Below are 9,421 nucleotides of genomic sequence, written 5' to 3'. Positions count from 1 at the left end.
TACAGTAGACTTGCTGCTTCCCTTGCACTTTCACATTACGGAGATGGATTCTTTCCTTAAACCTCATGAACCAACCTCTGCTAGCTTCAAACTTTTCTTCTGCTGATTCCTCACCTGTCTCAGCCTTCATAGAATTAAAAAGGGTTAGGGCCTGGCTCTGGGCTAGATTTTGGCTTAAGGGCATCTTGTGGCTGCGTTGATCACCCAGACCATTGAAACGTTGTCCATATCAGTAACAATGCTATTTCACTTTCTTATCATTCACATGTTCACTAGAGTCAGCCTCTTTAATACCCTTCAAGAATTTTTCCTTTGCATTCACAACTTGGTTTTTTGGGGGGCAAGAGGCCTGTTTTTTGGCTTCTTTTGGTTTTCAACATGCCTTCCTCACTAAACTGAATCATTTGTAACTTTTGATTTAAAGTGAGACATGCAACTCTTTCTTTCACTTGAGCACGTAATAAACCATTGTAGGCTTATTAAGTGGCCTAAATTCTATACTGTTGTGTCTCAGGAAATAGAGGGAGACAAAGAGAGAAACAGGGGAGTGGCCAATGAGTGGAACATTCAGAACACACACCCATTTATCTGTTAAGTGTGCCCTCTTATATGAGAGTGGTTCATGGTGCCCCAACACAGTGACAGTGGCAACATCAAAGATCACTAATCACAGATCACCATGAAAAATATAATAATAGCAGAGGAGTCTGAGATACGGTGTGAATTACCAAAATGCAGTGCGGGGATGTGCAGAGGAAAAGCTGTTGAGAAAATGGTGCCCGCCCGAAGACTTGCTCAACTCAAGGTTGCCAGAAATCTTCAATTTGTTTAAAAAAAAAAAGAAAAGGAACCTCTGCAAAATGCAGTAGAATGAGATATGCCAACATAAATGCCAAACCCAAACACATTTTCCTCCTATGTTCCTTCTCTTTAGTCTGCCTCATGCCTCCTTCAGGGTTAATCTTGCAGTAATATCTACCCGCAGATGTTGGGTTCATAATGCATTTATCTTTTATTATCTTGTTGTTAAATATGGGGTTTGGGTTGGTGTTTCAGTCTGCCCTGTTTGGTACCCTGGCAATAGCCATAATGCTAGTTATTTTTCCTCCAAGTTCATGCATGACATGTTATGCTTATGTGTTTAAAACCACGTAAGAATGAGATAATTACATTTCACTGATGTCAGTTAGTATAAACTGACCGGCCTGTTTTCCACTGTTTGTGGAGTTTTTTCCCCCGTCTGGCAAAGGTCTGCTTATCTTTACTTCTGTTTACAGGTTTCTAGAGCACTCTGAGGCCAGTTTTAGATCTTAATTTATTTTTGAAAAGGGATGGAGATTAAATTTTCTCTCCTTTAGTTTTACGATATTAAATAAATGTTGAGCAAACACTTTCTGGGAGATTTAATCATAAGCAACTTGATTTTTGGCTCCTACTGGCCCTCATTTCTCTCCTGCCCAGCATTAAATGTAAGTCATGTTTGTTGGGTTTTCTGGTCTCTCCCAGCAAATGTAAGTGGCTTCATTCCAGGGACTAACACATCCAGATCCCCATGATATTCACAACTGTGCCCACCATCTAAAGGTGGGTCTTCTCTCTCCCCCACCCAGCCTGGACCTATCTCTCTGCAATGGTTTGGGTTGGGTAGGGGGACCTGATTCCCCTCCTTGTCTCTTTCCCCACTTCTGTTTCTATTACAAAGAGTTGCATGCAAGGAGAAAGTTAAGGAAAGGAGATCAAGAAAATTTTTATCTGATGGTTCTTCCATGACCCGGCATCTGCACTTCCACACTTGTTTGTTATTTAGTCACTCAGTAGTGTCTGACTTTTTTGTGATCCCATGGAAGCCCGATCAGCTTCTCTGTTCATGGGATTTCCCAGAGAAGCATACCGATGTGGGCTGCTGTTTCCTTCTCCAGGGCATCTTGTGCAATTGGCAGGAGTTTAAACCTAAATCAGCCAGCTCTTTCAGACAAGACTGAACTTTGGGTCTCCCATGAATGTCCTCCCACATCTGATCCACCTCAAACACACACATTCTCTGCTCTTAAAAACTCATTGCAAAAAAAAAAAAAAAAAAACTCATTGCATGCAAGGCATCCAAGATCCAGGAATTTCCTTGGCTCTGCCATCAAAGCTTCTCTCTTATATCTTTCATACCATTCATACAGTTCTTGTGGTTCTTCAGGCAAGAATACTGAAGTGACTTGCCATTCCCTTCTCTAGTGGACCACGCTTTGTCAGAACTCTCCACCATGACCTGTCCGTCTTGGGTGGCCGTACACGGCATGGCTCATAGTTTCATTGACTTAGACAAGGCTGTGGTCCATGTGATCAGATTGGTTAGTTTCCTGTGATTGTGGTTTTCAGTCTGTCTGCCCTCTGATGGAGAAGAATAAGAGGCTTATGGAAGCTTCCTGGTGGGAGAGACTGACCAAAGGGGGAAACTGGGTCTTGTTCTGATGGGAGGGGCCATGTTCAATAAATCTTTAATCCAATTCTCTGTTGATGGGTGGAGCTGTGTTCCCTCCTTGTTATTTACCTGGGCCCAAACTATGGTGGGGGCTTCCCTGGTGGCTCAGAGGTTAAAGCGTCTGCCTGCAATGAGGGAGACCTGGGTTCAATCCCTAGGTCGGGAAGATCCCCTGACATGACTGAGTGACTTCACTTTCACTTTCACTTTAAACTCTGGTGGAGGTAATGAAGAGAATGGCGACCTCCTTCAAAAGGTCCCACGCATGCGCTGCTACACTCAGTGCCCCCAGCCCTGCAGCAGGCCACCGCCGACCCACGCCCCCGCTGGAGACGCCTGGACACTCCCGGGCAAGTCTGGGGCAGTCTCCTGTGGGGTCACTGCTCCTTTCTCCTGGGTCCTGGTGCACAAGGTTCTGTTTGTGGCCTCCAAGAGTCTATGTCCTAGTCCTGTGTAAGTTCTGGCAGCTCTGTGGTGGGGTTAATGATGACCTTCTCCAAGAGGGCTTACGCCATGCCCAGGTCTGCTGCACCCAGAGCCCCTGTCCCTGCGGCAGGCCACTGCTGACCCGAACCTCCACAGAGACGCTCAAACACAGTTCTGTCTCAGTCTCTGTGTCCTGGTGCATACAAGGTTTGTTTGAGCCCTCTGAGCATTTCTGGTGGGTAGGGGGTTTGATTCTAAACATGATTTCACCCCTCCTAATGTCTTGCTGGGCTTCTCCTTTGTTCTTGGATGTGGGGTATCTCCTCAGAGCCGCCGCTCCAGCGCCTACTGTCTTGCTAGGGCTCCTCTGCCCTTGGACGTGGGATATCTCTTCAAGAAAATTAGATATACCAAGTGAACATTTTATGCAAAGATGGGCTCAGTAAAGGACAGAAATTATATGAACCTAACAGAAGCAGAAGATATTAAGAAGAGGTGGCAAGAATACACAGAAGAACTATACAAAAAAGATCTTCACGACCCAGATAATCATGATGGTGTGATCACCAACCTAGAGTCAGACATCCTGGAATGTGAAGTCAAGTGGGCCTTAGGAAGCGTCACTATGAACAAAGCTAGTGGAGGTGATGGAATTCCAGTTGAACTATTTCAAATCCTGAAAGATGATGCTGTGAAAGTGTTGCACTCAATACGCTAGCAAATTTGGAAAACTCAGCAGTGGCCGGACTGGAAAAGGTCAGTTTTCATTCCAATCGCAAAGAGAGACAATGCCAAAGAATGCTCAGACTACCGCACAATTGCACTTATCTCACATACTAGTAAAGTAATGCTCAAAATTCTCCAAGCAAGACTTCAACAGTATATGAACCATGAACTTCCATATGTTCAATCTGGATTTAGAAAAGGCAGAGGAACCAGAGATCAAATTGCCAACATCCGCTGGATCATCGAAAGAGCAAGGGAGTTCCAGAAAAACATCTACTTCTGTGTTATTGACTATGCCAAAGCCTTTGACTGTGTGGACCACAACAAACTCTGGAATATTCTTAAAGAGATGGGAATACCAGACCACCTGACCTGACTCTTGTGAAATCTGTATGCATGTCAGGAAGCAACAGTTAGAACTGTACATGAAACAACAGATGGAGTATGTCAAGGCTGTATATTGTCACCCTGATTATTTAACTTACATGCAGAGTACATCATGAGGAATGCTGGACTGGATGAAGCACAAGCTGGAATCAAGATTGCCGGGAGAAATATCAATAACTTGATATATGCAGGTGACACCACCTTTATGGCAGAAAGTGAAGACGAACTAAGGAGCGTCTTGATAAAAGTGAAAGAGGAGAGTGGAAAAGTTGGCTTAAAACTCAACATTCAGAAAACGAAGATCAGGGCATGCAGTCCCATCACTTCATGGAAAATAGCTGGGGAAACAGTAGAAACAGTGACAGACTTTATTTTCTGGGGGGCTCCAAAATCGCTGCAGATGGTGACTGCAGCCATGAAATTAAAAGTTACTTGCTCCTTGGAAGAAAAGTTATGACCAACCTAGGGAGCATATTAAAAGGCAGAGACATTACTTTGCCAACAAAGGTCCGTCTAGTCAAAGCTATGGTTTTTCCAGTGGTCATGTATGGATGTGAGAGTTGGACTATAAAGAAAGCTGAGCGCTGAAGAATTGATGCTTTTTGAACTGTGGTGTTGGAGAAGACTCTTGAGAGTCCCTTGGACAGCAAGGAGATCCAACCAGTCCATCCTAAAAGAAATCAGGCCTGGGTATTCACTGGAAGGTATGATGCTGAAGCTGAAACTCCAATACTTTGGCCACCTGATGCAAAGAATGATTCGTTATAAAAGACCCTGATGCTGGGAAAGATTGAAGGCGGGAGGAGAAGGGGACGACAGAGGATGAGATGGTTGGATGGCATCACCGACTCAACGGACATGAGTTTGAGTAAGCTCCAGGAGTTGGCAATGGACAGGGAGGCCTGGTGTGCTGCAGTCCATGACATTGCAAAGAGTTGGACATGACTGAGCGACTGAACTGAACTGAACTGAACTTATACCTTGGGTCACCTAGGCAGGAAGAAAATAGCACTTAACTACAAACTCTAACTTAGGGGACTCATAAAGCCCCTTTTTCTTGAAGAGGAAATACGTCCATTGTCTTTATTTTTGCGGGGAGAACTCTCTCCAAAGATACTCCCTCAAGATAACTCCCTCTTCCATATTCAAATTCAATTTTTTCATTCACTTCATGTGTGTGGGGTGGGGGTGAGGCTTATGAACTGCTTCTGTCATCTCTCTCATGCGTTCTGCTTGGGGTCTCCCTCTTCCTTTGAAGGTACCATGTGATGTCCTTAAGAGTTCAGGTGAGGCCTGCACTGAACTCCCTGTTGCATGAAGGGGATGACAGATGCTGTTATGTTCACGTTGCGTACTATGAATAACTTTAATTTGCATGTTTCAGTCTACACACAAAAAAAACTTGGCATGATCTGAGAATCAATGAATATTAGAGTGCTGCCAACTGTTCCTTACTCTTCCATTTTATATGTGAATTCAACCTAAGATGCTTGGTCACTTCTATTCTAGGCATCCTGGTGGTGCTGACCAAACCTGTGCGCTCCAAATTTATGAGACCTACTTATTTTAGAATTTCAGTGGTTTTTTTTTGTGTGACTTAAAGGCACTGCTTTGATATTCAAAATTAAATTCAGTTCAACTATATCGAAAGCCAGTTTCATGAGTCTGTGTATAGAGGGAACATTTGTATACAGTTTAATAGCTGTGTCATGCTGTCTGGGTGGGGGGAACAGGATATTAGTCATTTCAACAATTAAATGCCATTCATTTAGGAATATGGACCTGGGAAACATGCTAGCTAATGCTTTAAAATTTTTAAATTAAATGACCAAGAAACCAGTGGACATAGTAGAACAAGTGAGTATTTCAGGAAGGAAGATGAAATGAAAGCAGAAGGAAGAGTGTAAATATAAATTAAAAAGGTAGAAACAGAATAAAAGTTAGTTTGAAGTCCTTTCCCTGGACTCCATGGAACACGTGAGGGTCAGTTTTAGGCTTTAGGAAGTCTGCAATCCTCCTGAAATTGTTGCAAATGTTACTGTGATAATGTGCTTTTTTTTTTTTTTTTTAGAATAGAGAGTTCTTAGCTTTCACTAGATTTTCGAAGGAACCCCCAGTGACTCCCACATAGAAAGAATCATGGTTTATTACCAGTCATCTTACACTTGGACTTCTGAAATCTGGACTGCATGAATCATTCTTTAACTAGATGGGCACACAGTTGAGCTAGTCGTTCTAACCTCGTTGGGTACCAGAGTCTTTACCTGCATCCTGCTGTGAGCTGTGGGTCCCCTGCCAGGCACAGGAGTGGGGCTCAGGCACAGAGCTAAGTAACATTCTTCTTCCTCTCCAAAATCTGGAATCACATGAAAGTAAAATCTGTTACTAAAACAGATGGAGACCACATTTCCATCTTATAAATTTTAATTTTATAAAAGCTGGATTGGAAAATGTGGTTGAGACCGGCAGCCAGTGTACCTCTTACATTTCATTCCACTGCTTCTCTGCTTGGTACATTGATTTCTCTGAGCAGCAAATTTATGCCTCTATAAGGTTACTACCCGGAGAAGCAGAGAATGCGTGCACCTGAGGGCATACTTTTCCAAAGAGGGTGTCTAGTACTGAGTCAAGTGTTTATGGTTCGTTTTCTCAGCTGTACCAAAAAGATTAGTGAGAGAGCACCCAGAGACCACTTTCTTCGAGGAGAGTAAACCATCAGTTTCCTGTTTTATGAGACAAGGTAGAAATGCTGGAAGGCCTAGAAAATCACATCCTATAGAAAGAGACGAAGCAGAAGGGCTGTTTAATAAAATAGCTTTGGAAAAGTCATCTGAGGTCCATGGATGTAGTACATTTTATGTACATTTTTAAAGGTTTAATTTGGACAAATAAGCATGGTTATTCATTTTTAAAAACAAATGTGCTATAATCAAAGTGTTTTGAGAGATTAAAGGGTGACAGTCTGTTATTGTTTAGTCACTAAGCCATGTCCACCTCTGCGATCCCGTGGGCTTTAGCCCACCAGGCTCCTCTGTCCGTGGGTTTTCCAGGCAAGAATACTGGAGTGACAGTTATTATACACTATATAAATGGGAAGATAGAAACATGAACCAAAAACCTATTATAAAAATCATGGTGTTAAGAGCAAATTTTCTGAACTGTTAGCAATAAAAATGAAGATAAACAACCATGGTGGTGATTCATGAAATGCTGGGAGCAGCAGAGGGGCTGTGGAATCAGAAGAATCGTGTACAACTTGAAAGCTTGGGTCTTTGGAGGATGAAGATTGAGTAAGTGAGGAAGGAAGTTTTGGGGTCATGACCAGGGATGAGTTTTAATTGTGCCATTTTCATCTGCTAGATTCTATTAGGGAATTGGGTAAGTGATGCATGGTTTACAATTAATACGACTAAAGCTGGTGACAAAGAAGCCAAGAATATACAAAAAGGAAAGGGCCAGTCTCTTCAGTAAATGGTGCTGGAGAAACTGAACAGCCACATACAAAAGAAGGAAACTGGACCACTATTTTGTACCATACACAAAAATTAACTCAAAAGGCTTGACTGTAAGATCCGAGACCATGAAACTCCTAGAAAAAAACATAGGCAGTCATCTCTTTGACATCAGTCTTGGCAGTGCATTTTTGGACTTGACACCAAAATCAAAGGCAGCATAAACAAAATAAATTAGTAGGTCCTCATCAAAGTAAAAACCCTCTGCATAGCAATGGAAACCACCAACAAAATTAAAAGACAGCCCGCTGAATGGAAAAAAATACTTTCAATTGTATATCTGTTAAAAGGTTGGTATCCAAAGTATATAAAAACTCATACAATTCAATAGCAAAAACTCAAACAATATGATTGAAAAGTGACTCAAGGATCTGAATAGACATTTTTCCAGAGAAGACATACAGATGGTTAATAGGTACAAGAAAGTGTTCAGCCTCACTCATCATCAGGGGAATGCAAATCCAAACCACATTGAGTTATTACCTCGCACCCATGAGAAGAGCTATCATCAAAAAGACAAGAAATAAAGCATGTTGGGAAGAATGTGGGAAAAGGGAACCTTCATGCAGCGTTAGTAGGGATGTAAATTGATGCAGCCACTATGGAAAAGGTCATGGAGAGTCCTCAAAAAAATAAAAATTCAACTACTGTATCATCCAGCAATTTCACATCTGTGTGTTTATTTTTTAAAAAAGCATTATTTATAATAGCCAAAATATAGCAGTAACTTAAGTGTCCAACAATGGATAAAGAAAACGTGGTGTATATACACAGTGGAATACTATTCAGCTATAAAAAAAATGAAGAATTTTGCAACAATATGAATGGATCTTGAGGGTAGTGTGTTAAGTGAAATGACTTGGAGAAAAACAAATACCATATGATCTCACTTATAGGTAGAATAAAAAAACTAAGCTCATAGATACAAAGAATAAGCTGGTGGTTGCAAGAGGTGGGCCACATGGGGGTGTGAGAAAAATGGATGAAGGCAATCAAAAGGTACAATCTTCCAGTTGTGAAATAAATAATTTAGGGGGATGTGATTTACAGCACGGAGCCTACATTTAACAATACTGTATTGAATATCTGAAAGTTGCTAAGAGAGTAAATCGTAAAAGTTCTCATCATGAGAAAAAAGTTATAATTCTATATGGTGATGCATGTTAACTAGACTTACTGTCGTGACCATTTTGCAATATATACAAATATCAAATTATGTTGCACACCTGAAACTAATGTCATATGTCAATTATACCTCGATAAAAAGTAAACTAGATAACTGTTGTTTCATTGCTAAGTCATATCTGACTCTTTTGTGACCCTGTGGACTGTAGCCTGCCAGGTTTCTCTGTCCATGGGATTTCCCAGGCAAGAATTCTGGAGTGGCTTACCATTTCTTCTTAAGGGGATCTTCCCAGATCAGGGATTGAACCTACGTCTCCTGCTTGGCAGGCAGATTCTTTACCACTGAGCCACCTGGGAATCCCCAAGAGACTGTTATTACTTATTACCTATCCAAGACTATACCTTAATTGGGCTTTCTTAATAATCTCATGGAGAAGGAAATGGCAGCGCACTCCAGTATTCTTGCCTGGGAAATCCCGTAGACAGAGGAGCCTGATGGGCTGCAGTCCACGGGGTCATAAAGAGTTGGACACGACTGAACGACTAACACAACACGAAGTTATCTCAGGGTGACATATGTAGTATTGGTGTTTATAGTTACATTGAATTGAGTTTTATAGTTCTTTGCTAGATACAGTGACCACTGTCAATCTATTATTTCTCAGCTGTCTATTCGCCCTTCGCTACCTTCTCTGACATAAATATGACAAGCTTTGCCAGTAGGGGGAGCTAGAGGGACACGGTAGATGTTCTCTTGCTCACTGGTGTCCGA

The 9,421-nt window shown here is 41.9% G+C and overlaps 1 non-coding gene across 1 annotated transcript; it reads right to left on the bottom strand.

Moving 5' to 3' along the window:
- Positions 1–8,935: 8,935 nt before the first annotated feature.
- On the bottom strand, positions 8,936–9,006 carry TRNAG-GCC. Its single transcript has one exon. It is a non-coding gene; the product is annotated as a tRNA-Gly (tRNA).
- Positions 9,007–9,421: the final 415 nt, after the last annotated feature.

This window comes from Cervus elaphus, chromosome 27 (genome assembly GCF_910594005.1).
Source record: "Cervus elaphus chromosome 27, mCerEla1.1, whole genome shotgun sequence".
Classification (NCBI taxonomy): Eukaryota; Metazoa; Chordata; class Mammalia; order Artiodactyla; family Cervidae; genus Cervus; species Cervus elaphus.
The sequence above is the reverse complement of the archived record's forward strand: the minus strand, read 5'-3'. Positions and strand labels throughout refer to the sequence as shown.